At 46.1% G+C, this 12034-nt stretch overlaps 1 protein-coding gene across 1 annotated transcript in view; it reads left to right on the forward strand.

Moving 5' to 3' along the window:
* The first annotated feature begins 323 nt into the window (after nt 1-323).
* The window catches only part of Gng2 (G protein subunit gamma 2), a 105002-nt gene continuing 93291 nt past the window's right edge, over nt 324-12034 (forward strand). Inside the window, exon 1 of the mRNA XM_028861258.2 lies at nt 324-428. The gene's annotated coding sequence lies outside the window, so the exon portion shown is untranslated. The remainder of the gene's footprint in view (nt 429-12034) is intronic.

Consider the following 12034-nt stretch of genomic DNA (forward strand, 5'->3'; position numbering starts at 1 on the left):
AATGAGACAGGGAAAGAAAACAGTGCCGAAGGGATGTGGGGGTGGAGGGTCGCTGGAACAAAAGGGTCCAGGGGATTAGAGCCAAATTACTATCAGCAGCAGGCAAAGCGACTTAGAGGAAGCCCTTTTAGTGGAGTGCGAGGCAAACAAGAAAGCTGGCTTGCTAGCCGGTACTAAGAGAGGAGGAAGTGGGAGATGCGCTGCTTCCTGTAGAAATGATGATTGAAGACAAAGCTGGGTGGGGACTCAAGCCTGGGCTGCTACACAGACACTCGACGCCGCTCGGTGGGCAACTCCTACTACGGCGGGGCTGGGCTGGGCTGGGCTGGGCTGGGCTGCGCTGGGCTGGGCTGGGCGGGCCGAGCTCACCACCCATCAGCTCCGCCAGGGGAAGCTGCTCTCTAACCAAGCCTCGGGAGCCAAGCAAGGTAAAGGACACGTTTTCCATGTAGCTCCTTTTGAATAGAGATAAAATGACCGTGCCTGTGGGTTTTAGGGTGGATTTCTTAGGGAAGCGAGGGACATTGCTCCAGGCTTTGGGGGGGGGGTGTGATTCAGGTGGGGTTTTTAGCTTTCTTTCTTTATTTTTTTCCGATGGTCAGATTTGTGACACATTTGTTTAGGGAGCGGGGAACCACCCTCAGTGTTTAGGAAAACACGCTGAATGTAAGAAGTGGTTTGCTTAGCTGGCCCGGGAGTCAGGCAGGGCTGTGAAGCTGCAGTCTGAGCAACCGAGCGTGGCAGTCCCTTGTTTGGGGTGTAAGTAGTGAAAGACGTTAAGCACATTCATATTATATATCGCTGGGCCGTCTTCTTTGCAACATTATGGCTGTGGTTTGGTTTTGGGGAGATTGGGTCCTTTTGTGCATAGTTTTTTTTGTTTTTTTGTTTTTTGTTTTTTAAACCAACAAAGGCTCAGATTTCGCGAGTGAGGGACGGGCAGTATTTACCACTAAGGAACCAGTGTCTTCCTCTCTGCTCTGTGCAGTTCCTTGCAGGGTAACTAACCTCAGAGTGGGTTTGTCAGTAGGTCTTACCCTGAAGTTGCATCCTTATTCAAAGGACCGACTAGGGACGGTAACTTGCCCCAAATCGGATACCGGTGTGTGAATACAGGATTCTATATGCCTGTATGGATTTATTCATCTCTAGATCGAAACGATTGCTATTCCAGACAGAGAGATAATATCAAAGTGAGCTGGTTTGTCTCCTTGTCTGTGTATGCTGTACACTGAAGTAATATAATCAGAACACAATTTTTATTCGGTAATTTTTCCCCAGCAGTGGATGCTGGGACTGGTAATGGTAACTCTTTCGGTTTATGAATGATAAATGTAAAAGTGCAATAAAGAGGTCTAACAGGCTTGAATCGAGATTGTGAGATTTCTTTGGCAGAATATGTAGGATAAACAGTTTAATAAATTGTGGCATAATTTAAAAATATCTTCAACAGAAAGTGTGTGGTTATACACAAGAGAGCATTGATTAAAATGATTTTTTTTAACTTTTTTTATGTAGTGAAAGGAGATAATTTTTCAAAACAAAGAAGGAACCTCGGGTGGTAGAATGAAAACAATACAATGGCACGTTTGGATACTCATGAATTATTAAAATACATTTTTTTAAAAAACCAAATATACCAATTGACAAAGTACATACTTTTGAGATAACACTATTATCAGTTGAAGGAGCCATATGATTGGGATTCTGTTCTGTTTTGTTATCGTTATGAAATTAATTTAGTTTCTCTGACTTTGTAGAGTAGCAGTGCATTTTCTGAGACAGGAAGCGTTCATGGGAACCAAAGAAATAAATCTCTATTTTCCTGAGTGTGTAGGAGTTGCTGTAACCATGGGGCTCCTGGGAAGGCTTCCTTGAATTTAATCAAGCAAATCGTGTCAGGGTTCCACAGTCCCCACTGTATCCTAAAGTAAAATAGGTAGCACCAATCTTCCGGATGGGGCCGAGGCTAGACCTAGCCTGGTGATCCGGCTGTGTGTCTCTAAATGAAATAAAAAACTGGGCCTTTGGGTTATGTGGAGGCCGTGACATTCCTTCTATCTGGATCATCTACAGCCTGCCCTCCCCATACGATGCCAACACCCTGCTTTGTTTGGGGATGTCTAGAAAATGTGTTACACACCCATCCCACCCCCACCCTGTGTCTCACAAGAGACTGAGATGATGAAACCTTGGCCAGTAGGCAGAGTAGAATCAAGGGACCCCCTGCTACCTTTCTGAAAACAACTATTTTCTACCCAGCACAAAACATTTCCTTAATTGTGAAATTCCAGCTTGAGGCAGAATGTGAGTGAGGAACAGCAGATCAGTAAGGATGAAAGGCAGGGTTCTTTCTTAAGCAAGAAACAGATGGACATGCTTCTCTATTGCACAATGAGACTATTCCCACTCTTCTGGCTGTTTGGAATACTAACAGGCATTCTCTTGCCCAGGGTATTCAGTGGCTCTAGAAGGAAGGGACATTTTAATTATATGTGCGTTCCCCCACCCCCTCTTTCTGACATATGGTCAATGACTGAATGGAAACATGACTCGTTATTTTATGGCCAGCCCTGGGCCTCGTGTGATGGGTATATATAGTGATGTGTTTAGCCGAATAACAACTTTTTTAGTCTGCTGCAGAAGGCAGGGCCGACCTGTAAGTCTAAAAGCAGAAAACCTGTTCACAAGAGGTCCATCAGCGTGAGGCAGAGAGAGGACTGTGGTAACGCACGCGCCAAGAAAGCAGGCTGTGGGGCAGAACGGTGTGCCTGGGCCCTGCCGCGCTCCTTCCGACATGGCTCCGTACAGTCACTGGGGAACCTAGTTGATCCCCAGTGAAGAAGGAATAACAGCACATAGTCAGGGTTTTATGTGGTGCAGCCTTTGCTTTGGTGTGTGGATAAAGTGAGTGTCGGGTACAAAAAGATGCTGGGGTGTCATGGTGTTCTTCTGTAGTAACATAAGGAAAAGTTGGCTTAGTCTTGGTCTCTGCCCTTGCCTCTGAGAACAGAGATTTCTTTATCGTAAAAGAATATTCATAACACAAAATGCCCCATTCCGTTCACATTTAAGCATGCAGTTCTGCAGTCACACTGATGTTGCCACCATCCACCCTCTGAATTCTTCTTAATCTTTTTTATTTATTTATTTTAGATTTTTTTTTTTTTCAAGACAGAGTTTCCCCGTGTAGCTCTGGCTGTTCTGGAACTCTGTAGACGAGGCTGGCCTCGAAGACACAGAGACCCGCCTGCTTCTGCCTTCTGAGTGCTGGGATTAAAAGGCATGCGCCACCACCGCCTGGCTCTTTTTAATCTTGTAGAACAGAAAGTCAGTAAATACTAAATCGTAATTCTCCTTTTCTGCTGTACCCCAGGCTCTGTCAAATGCTGTTAACTTTCTCTCTGTGGATATGATGGAGAACCTGATGGATAGGGAATCATAGTGTTTTGTGATGAACTTAATTCATCTTCTATATTGTCCCCAGGGTTCATCCATGTTGTAGCACATACCAGAATGTCCTACCTTTTTAGGTTGAATAACTTTCCATCACTTATCTATGACATGCTGTTTTTCCATTCATCCTTTAATGAATACTTGGACCGGTTTTTGGCTATTACGAACAATGCTGTTGTAAATAGAGGTGGGTAGAGTCCCTGGCTTCTGTGTTCAGGCTTTGAGGCACCACTGTACTGTTTTCTACAGCAGCTGCCCAATTTGACATCCCACCAGAAGGGGACAGTGGTTCCAGCTCACCGACACCTGCGGTTGCTTCTTTTGTTTATTTGTTTGGATAATCACCACCGTGGAGTGGGCAGGGGACTCTCTTTGTGAGTGGACTTGCATTTTCCTGGCTATGGCCATAGCGCTTCAAGTAACCCCAACGCCATCTTGCAAGAGCAGATCCCACGTGGCCGAGTTTCCCAATGATTTTCATTTCCCATTTCCTTTTTGGCCACAGGTGCATCTTCTTTGAAGAAATGTTCATTCAAATACTTTCCAATTTTGAATGTGATTCTCCCTTTAAAAATTTTTGCTTTTTACTTTAAAATTATATACATGTGTGCATATGTGTGAATGTGAGTACAGGTGCCCACAGGAGCCGGAAGGGGTCAGATCTCCTGGAACTGGAGTTACTGGAAGTTGTGAGCTGCTTGACATGGATGCGAAGCCAAAGTGATGGCTCCTCCAGCGTGTGCACACACACACACACACACCACACACCACACACACCACACACACACTCCACACCACACCACACACACACACACACCACACACCTTACACCACACACACACACACACACCATACACCATATACACCACACACCACACACACACACACACACACACTCCATACCACACACACACACCACACCACACACACCACTCCACACACACACACCACACTCCACACCACACACACCACACACACACTCCACACCACACAGCACACACACTCCACACCCCACACACACTCCACACCACACACACACTCCATACCACACACACACACCACACTCCACACCACACACACACACACACACACACACACACTCCACCCCCCCACCACACACATACCACACACTCCACACCACACTCCACACCACACACACACTCCACACACACACACACACTCCACACCACACACACACTCCACACCACACACACACACACACACTCCACACCACACACACACACACTCCATACCACACACACACCACACACACACACACACACACACACACTACACACAACACACACCACACACACACACACACACACTCCACACCACACACACACCACACACACACACCACCCTCCACACCACACACACCACACACACACACACCACACCACACACACATACACTCCACACCACACACACACCACACACACACACACTCCACACCACACACACCACACACACACACACTCCACACACTCCACACACCCCCACATGCACGTGCACGTGCACGCGCGCGCACACACACACACACACACACACACTCCCATATGAACATGCACACACTCTGCACAAACAACACACTCAACAGCAGAGGGTGTCCAGTGATCTTGGAGTGATTGCACGTTTCTTTGAAGTTGTTCTCCTGCAGAGGTCTGAAGTAAGGCAGGAGGAGCCTTTCATCGCTGGGCAAGTATGAGCAAAAGGGCCAGGGGAGACGGAAGCAGCCACGTCTTCACTGATTCCTCCACCCTGGAGGCCTAGTTGGAGGCAGGCCTTCATGCTCCAGATCAGTCCTGGGGCCTAGTCTCTGAGGCAGGAGAGAGGCCTGGAAAGCAGGCTGACGGCTTCGCCTTGCGATCCGCCATTCTGTCAGCAGGCAGTTGTTTCTTGAAAGCCCCTCCCCCTTTTTCCTTTCTTTCTTTCTTCCTTTCTTTCTTTCTTAATTTTTTTTTAATTTCACTTTCACTCCCTCCCATGCATTCACGGTGAAATCTGTACAGCCTCGACCACTACTCACTTCGTTCCTTAGAGTTGGTCCAACCCTCTCTTTTTCTAACATATGTTGTAGGCTTCCTCAATCCTTATCACTTCAGATTTTCTCCTTGTCTTCATTCAGACTGCAATAACGAATTACCACAGACCAGGCCATTTTACAAAATCCATTTCTCACAGTTTCTGAGTCTGGAGATCGGAGCTCATGGTGCCAGTAGATTAGGGGAGGACCTGTTCTTCAGAGATCCCGTCTTCTTGTATTCTTTATATTCCGGAAGGCCCTCTTCTCTGAGGGAATCAGTGCATGGCCTGATCACCTCTGCAAAGGCACCCCCGTCCTCTAATCCCAGTGTAATGACACTGGGGGTTAAATCCTAACATATGAGTGGGAGAGGAATACAAGTGTCTGGACCAGAGTCACATGCATTCTGTGTTCTTTCCCTAGCCTTTCCTTCAAAGTGAGCTATATCCTTCATTCCAACTCTGTTCTGTTCCCTCTTACCGCCTAAGTGATGATGCTCTGACAATAATCTTCCTCCTCCATGTTGGCTTCCTTCTCTTACCATATTTATTATATTCACTTGTGTGTGTGCACACAGGCCATGGTGCACGTGTGGAGGACCTAGGATGGTTTGTGGGAGTCAGGTCTTTTTCCCATGCGTATTCCAAGGACTGAATTCAAGCTGTCAGGCTTGGTGGCAAACGCCTTTACCTGCTGAGGCACCTCATCAGTCCTGGATTTCATTCCTTAATTGGCTCCTTCTTATTACCTTTGTCTCGTTTTTTCTTACATGCATAACTTAATGAATAAAATCTGCTAATCTGGGCTTTATTCCCTTGAGATAAGGTCTCACCGTGGAGCCCAGGCTGGCCTTGAACGCAGGTTTCTCCTGTCTCTGTGTCCTGAGTACTGGGATTACAGGTGTGTACCATCATGCCTGGGGACTCTGGACTCTTACGACCTTTCCTGCCTTCCTTGTTCTCCACACCACTTGAAGGTTCCCAGCAGCACTCACGCTTACACAGAATGTTCTGCCCATTCTCTTTCCCTCTCCCCCGCTCCCATTCTTTCCTCAGGGTCTAATCATCGCTGTGTGAGGGTCAGCCCAGCTCAGTTCTCATATCTGCTCTCTCGCTGGTTTCCAAGCTTCCATAGCAAACTCAATGCTCACATCCGAGATAGCACTCACAACCACCTTTTTGTACCTCAAACCCACTCCTCCCCTAACGCCATGGCTGCTAACGAACTCTCCTCTTTCAATTCTTACTTAGAAAAACTCTCTCTCACCATTTTCCTCACCAAGCAACCCGAGGAGCAGTAAACTGAGCAGCTCTGGCAATTGGGATTGGAAGTAAACCCCACTACCGTCTGCTCGTTTCTATGGTGATAACGGTCTCTTGGTCCAGGGCCTCTTGGTCTCTCCAGGAGTGGTTTGTCCTCCCTTTAGATTAGCTTGCCGACTTCTCCTGTATTTCACCTCACAGCCGTGCTTCTGCAAGGAGCTGGATTCTAACTAGGCTCAGGCCAGTGGTTCCGCCTACCATGAAGGCTGCGTCGCTTTTTCTCCTCCCTCCTGAATAAACAACAGTCTTTTTTCTTCCCTGAGCACAGCACTTAGCTCCTTCTTGTGTGTGTGTGTGTGTGTGTGTGTGTGTGTGTGTGTGTGTGTGTGTTAGTCTTGCACACTCACTCCCCTTTTAACCACGCAGCAAACGCTTTGAGGATAGCAGCTACGTTGGGTTTTGTCCGTCTGCCTCATAGCACACAATGCAATTTGTTTATCATGCACTTATTTAATGAACTTTCTTGAGTGACTCATAGTTTTGATGCAGAGTGAGCTAGACATAGAGCTCGTTCTCTGGGCTCTCACAGACCACCGGGGAAAACAGGCAGATACAGGAATAATTACAATTCAGCTAGTCAGTCTGTCCACAAGTCTCAAATGAATGTCTGCCCTGTGCCACCTGCCCTTTGAGATGCCAGGGAACAAAACAGGCAGGTTCTTTCTTTTCTTAGAACTTAAATTCTAGTTTTGAGACAGACTCAATAAACACATAAACCATAGATCTGACTACACATTAGAAATCACAAGGCAGTACTTTGGTGGGGGGAAGCTATGTCCCAGCTCCACCCCAGACTATGAAATCAGGATCAGTCAGGACTGGAAACCATGGGCAGAGATAAATCACAGTGGAAGAAAGTATCAGCTACCACTGTGTGTCGTGTTAGCTGAGGGGGGGGGGTAGCGTTATATAGGTTGTATGTGTGATGATAGGGATTTAGGTTTCTTTTTTTTCTGTTTTGTTTTGGTTTTGGTTTTTGATAATCTCAGAAGGCTTCTGAAGAGGTGACATTGGGGTTAAGACCTAGGTGGCTAAGGAGTCAGGCATGTGAAGCTCTAGGCTGTACCAGAGTGCTTCCAAGCGGAAAGTACAAGTACTTTTCTGAAGTAAGGATGAGGTGAGACCCCAGAGGCCATATGTCCTTCCTCCCACAGAAGCAGGAAGACCTACAGACTTTCTTCTACTGGAAGCAGCTTTTCAGTCAACCTAGACAGGCTCCAAGGCAGAATGCTTGGCTATGCGGTTGAGTATTTGGCCTGGGTTAGATTTTATTTAGATCAAATTGATTTGCACAGTCAGGAAGACTTCTCCATTTAATTATAGATTTTTCCTACACTGCAATCAACTCAACAGGGCTTGTCTGAAGTAAACACTATCCTTATTGTTTAAAGTAACCTTAGATACATGATATTCATCTCTTAGCTGAATAAAGAAGAGAAAGCAATGCTCTCTGTCCCCATTGTGTTTGGGGGAAGCAGCAAAAACGCTTACCGAGGAGTCCTTCAAGCCACACGGAGGAAAGCACTCCCTCCTGGTAGAAGGGGTGAACGGCACCACCCCACACGCCAGTTGAGGAGCAGCCGGCATCTGAGGAGCGGTCAAACTGTGCTCTACACTTTATATGTTACTGTTTTCAACTCATTGTTACATTAACCACGGGAAATGAACATTTTTTTTCCTGCCAGAATATTTTGAGCTGCTGCTGAGGGAGAAAAGCTGTTGTCTAAATGGAAACAATAGGAATTTATCTCGGGATCCAGAGTCTCTTAGTTAGCAGCTGGGCAGCGTCCTCAACGAGCTGAACTCTTATTCTTCCCGCTCTGCTAGCCTCAGCATGCTGATGTGCTCTCTCGGGCCAGCTCCCCTCACTGTGTGGAGATGCTGCCTACAAGTCCAAATTAGGAGCTGTTCGGAGCCCACAGGCACAGCTGAGGGGCCAGGTTCTTCTCATGAAGCTCGTGTGCTCCTTTGTGTCAGTTTCTCGCTCAGTCTACCAGAGTCCTAGAGCTCATCATGTAGTCCAGGCTGGCCACAAACTTGTGACAATCCTCTTGTCCCAGGCTACTAACTGCTGGGATTATAGGCATGATTACAGGTATACCTGTCACTCACGCACCCCTTTTTAAAGTTGAAAAGCAGCCTGTGGGTCACCTGTACACTAGGGAGATATCGGAAGGATTTTCTTAAGTATGAGGCCAGCCTGGGCTACATAGTGAAGTCAAGGCCATCAGAAGCTACAAGGAAAAAAATCCCGTCTCAACAAAAAAAGGCTGTGTCTCAATCACAGAGAACTTAACCTGTATGTCCAAGACCTCAGATGTGCTCCATAGCACTGCAAAAGAAAGAAAAAGAAAGGGAAAAAAGTCATCTCCAGCTGTATTCCCCTCCTGACTCACACTTGACCAAGCAGAAGGAACCTCTGTGATTGTCTAATTTGGGAGCTTCCTTCCAGAGGCCTTGGAGCAGCCCAGCCTCTGTGAAAAACAGGGTCACCAGGACCCAGGAGAAAGATTCACTACTATTAACAAAAAACAAAGGGGTTAGTGGCCCCTAGGTAGGCTGTGAATATATTTTGCTACTATTAGTCTCATTTTGCAAATGAGCGTACCAAGACTTGAAGATCAAATAGCTCCCCCAAACCACACAGCCTGATCTGAGTTGTTTTCCTACATTTCACTTTGAGAGCAACACACACACACACACACACACACACACACACACACACACACACGTATCCACACATATGCATGTCCGCACACACATGCACCCACACACACACACACACACACTCAGCACTCACCACTTACACACATGTCAAAACTTGTTTTTACTGGTGATGGTGATCTAGATAGGATGGAGAAAGAAGTCCAAGCAGAGGAAAAATAGAACTCTGAGGTAAGACAGGTAAGAATAACCCTCTGAAGAGAATAGTCCTGAGGGAAATACGGCAAGTCCTGTAAAGGCAATAGGAAAAGTACTCACTTTAGACAGTCAACCCTACATTTCTGCATATATGTATATAATTAAGTTGGTTCTCTGTGACTGATCATGCACATCAATTTGATCTAAATAAAAGCCAGCCTGGGCTGAATAATGAGCTCAGCGGCCAAGGATTTGTCTGTCCAACTTCCATGAAAAGGCTGTTTTCTCCCGAGGGGTACGCTTGGTTGGTTACAGCACCTGTAAGTGAGACCTGACCAATCTATGACATGTCTGATTACAAGTTTCTCAGACAATAGGTCTCCACTCTTTGGCAAGTGTGTGTGGTTCCAGCAGTGCCAAGGCTTGTCTGTGTTGCTGCTTTCTACTCAGGTGTTGCATTTCTGAGGCAATGTGTGTGCCACAGCGATAGGGAAGAGGAGAGATTTCAGTGTTGTGACGGCTTGTCGTGGAGACGTATTTCTGTGTATTCCCATCCTAGCAGACAGGTGGTGGTGGGAGTGATCTCTCTGCAGTGGATGATGGAGTGCTTCCTACTCGTCTATTTGCATTTTTAAACGGGAAAGTACAGTTAATGTCTAGTACAGTTACTGTCTAATGCCAACAGAGCCCTGTTTAAGAAGGCATTTGTCTGATCTGTGTCGAGCCATATAAGAAAAAAAATGACATAGGAACAAAAAAATTTTTTTCACTGTCGTTTTTTGAGGGTTTCCATGGAGTGAACTGATCTCTTGTCTTTTTTTTTCCTTTAAGACTTCATGAATGTATTTATGGAACCCTGATATCCATGAGTATTATTAAACTACTTCACTAATAGTTTTATCATTATTTTTTCTCCTTTAAGCAAAAAAAATGTTGATATTAAACAGCTTTAAGATTCTTTTTTCAATAAAAAAAAGTAAGGCAAGGTGAGACTTTCTAGGCCAAAATATATTGGTCCAGTCTATCTTTTATTCTGTCTTGAAATGATCCAAAATACAGCAGTGTGGGAAAGTTAGAGTGTAAGGGTTAGTATTTAGGAGTTAGGTAGTTCACGGAGATCAGTGTGGAGGCAGTCACTTGTGGAAGCTGCTTGGACATTCTGTGTCCTGGCTTCCTCATCACGGCTACAGAGTGTTCATTTGTCATGAGCCTGAACTACAGTGGTTATCTCGGAAGTGCGGTTATCCCTGTAACTTGCACTGCTACAAACCTGAAGGAGAGTGCCTTTTAGTTTAACCAGGGTCTTCTTGCCACTCTCTAGTAGAAGGACTCGTACCCATGCAGTCAGAGTTCACCACTGGAGACTGGAGTCAACTGGGGAAGCCCATTTCCCTGGCACAGAGCACGGTCAGTGCTCGGATTTAGTGAAGTGTTAATCTCAGATTTGAACTGTTTACCTGGGAGTCCACGGGCTTATCCGTAATCACGTCCAGGTTTCCTGCCAATTCATAACAGACTCACCTGACCCAAACCTGCTTTTTGGTAGGTGTGGCCAGGTGCCTGGCATTGGCCCGAGATAGGTGAGCGGTGTGGAACGCGTCATGGGTCGAAAGATGCTATAAGAACAATACACAAACGTGCCCCCTGGCCACTGGCGGTGGTGGAAGGGGCGGCAGTGGCTTTGATTTGAAAGTGAGGACAACACGAGGGAGCCCCCCCGCGCTGACCAGTAATGACCGCAGAGCGCGAGAGGAAACAGGCTGTGCTGGGTCAACAGTGGCTGTGGTCAGTCCAGTCTCGCCCACGCTGCCTGATAGTCACTTTGGTTTTCCCTTTAAACTGTGGGGGCGGCTATTGGCCTTAGTACATAAAACATTTACATAATTCTGAAGATGGTGCTTTTAAATGCACGTTTTGAGGCATTGGTGTGTATGAATGGTACTGGGGGGAAGATAATTAAGTTTACATAAGTAATTTGCATTTTAATTTCTTTTTGCAATAAGGCTTATTTTCACTTCACACAGAGGAAACCCCTATATTAAAATGCCCAGCATATATTTCTTTGAGGGAGTCGATAGTAGGACCAAAGTCCTGCCTGTGGCGTGCAGCAGGTGAGGAGAGTTCCACCCTCAGGGGTGCCTTGTGAGTGTTCAAAGAGAAGGAACAGCCAGGCCGGCCCATGGGCCTCTGTCTGGAACGAGTCTCCTTAAGCCCTGTTGTTATGTTCCAGCTACAAACAATGATGCATAGTTCATACACGGCCTTAAATGATGTTTATTAAATAAATAGAAGTCATTTTCATTTCTTCCAGTGTCTGGATTCTTTCATGTGTTGAATTTTAAAAATAAATTATTTAACTTGGGACACC

The sequence above is a fragment of the Peromyscus leucopus genome, chromosome 9 (assembly GCF_004664715.2).
Source record: "Peromyscus leucopus breed LL Stock chromosome 9, UCI_PerLeu_2.1, whole genome shotgun sequence".
Taxonomy (NCBI): domain Eukaryota; kingdom Metazoa; phylum Chordata; class Mammalia; order Rodentia; family Cricetidae; genus Peromyscus; species Peromyscus leucopus.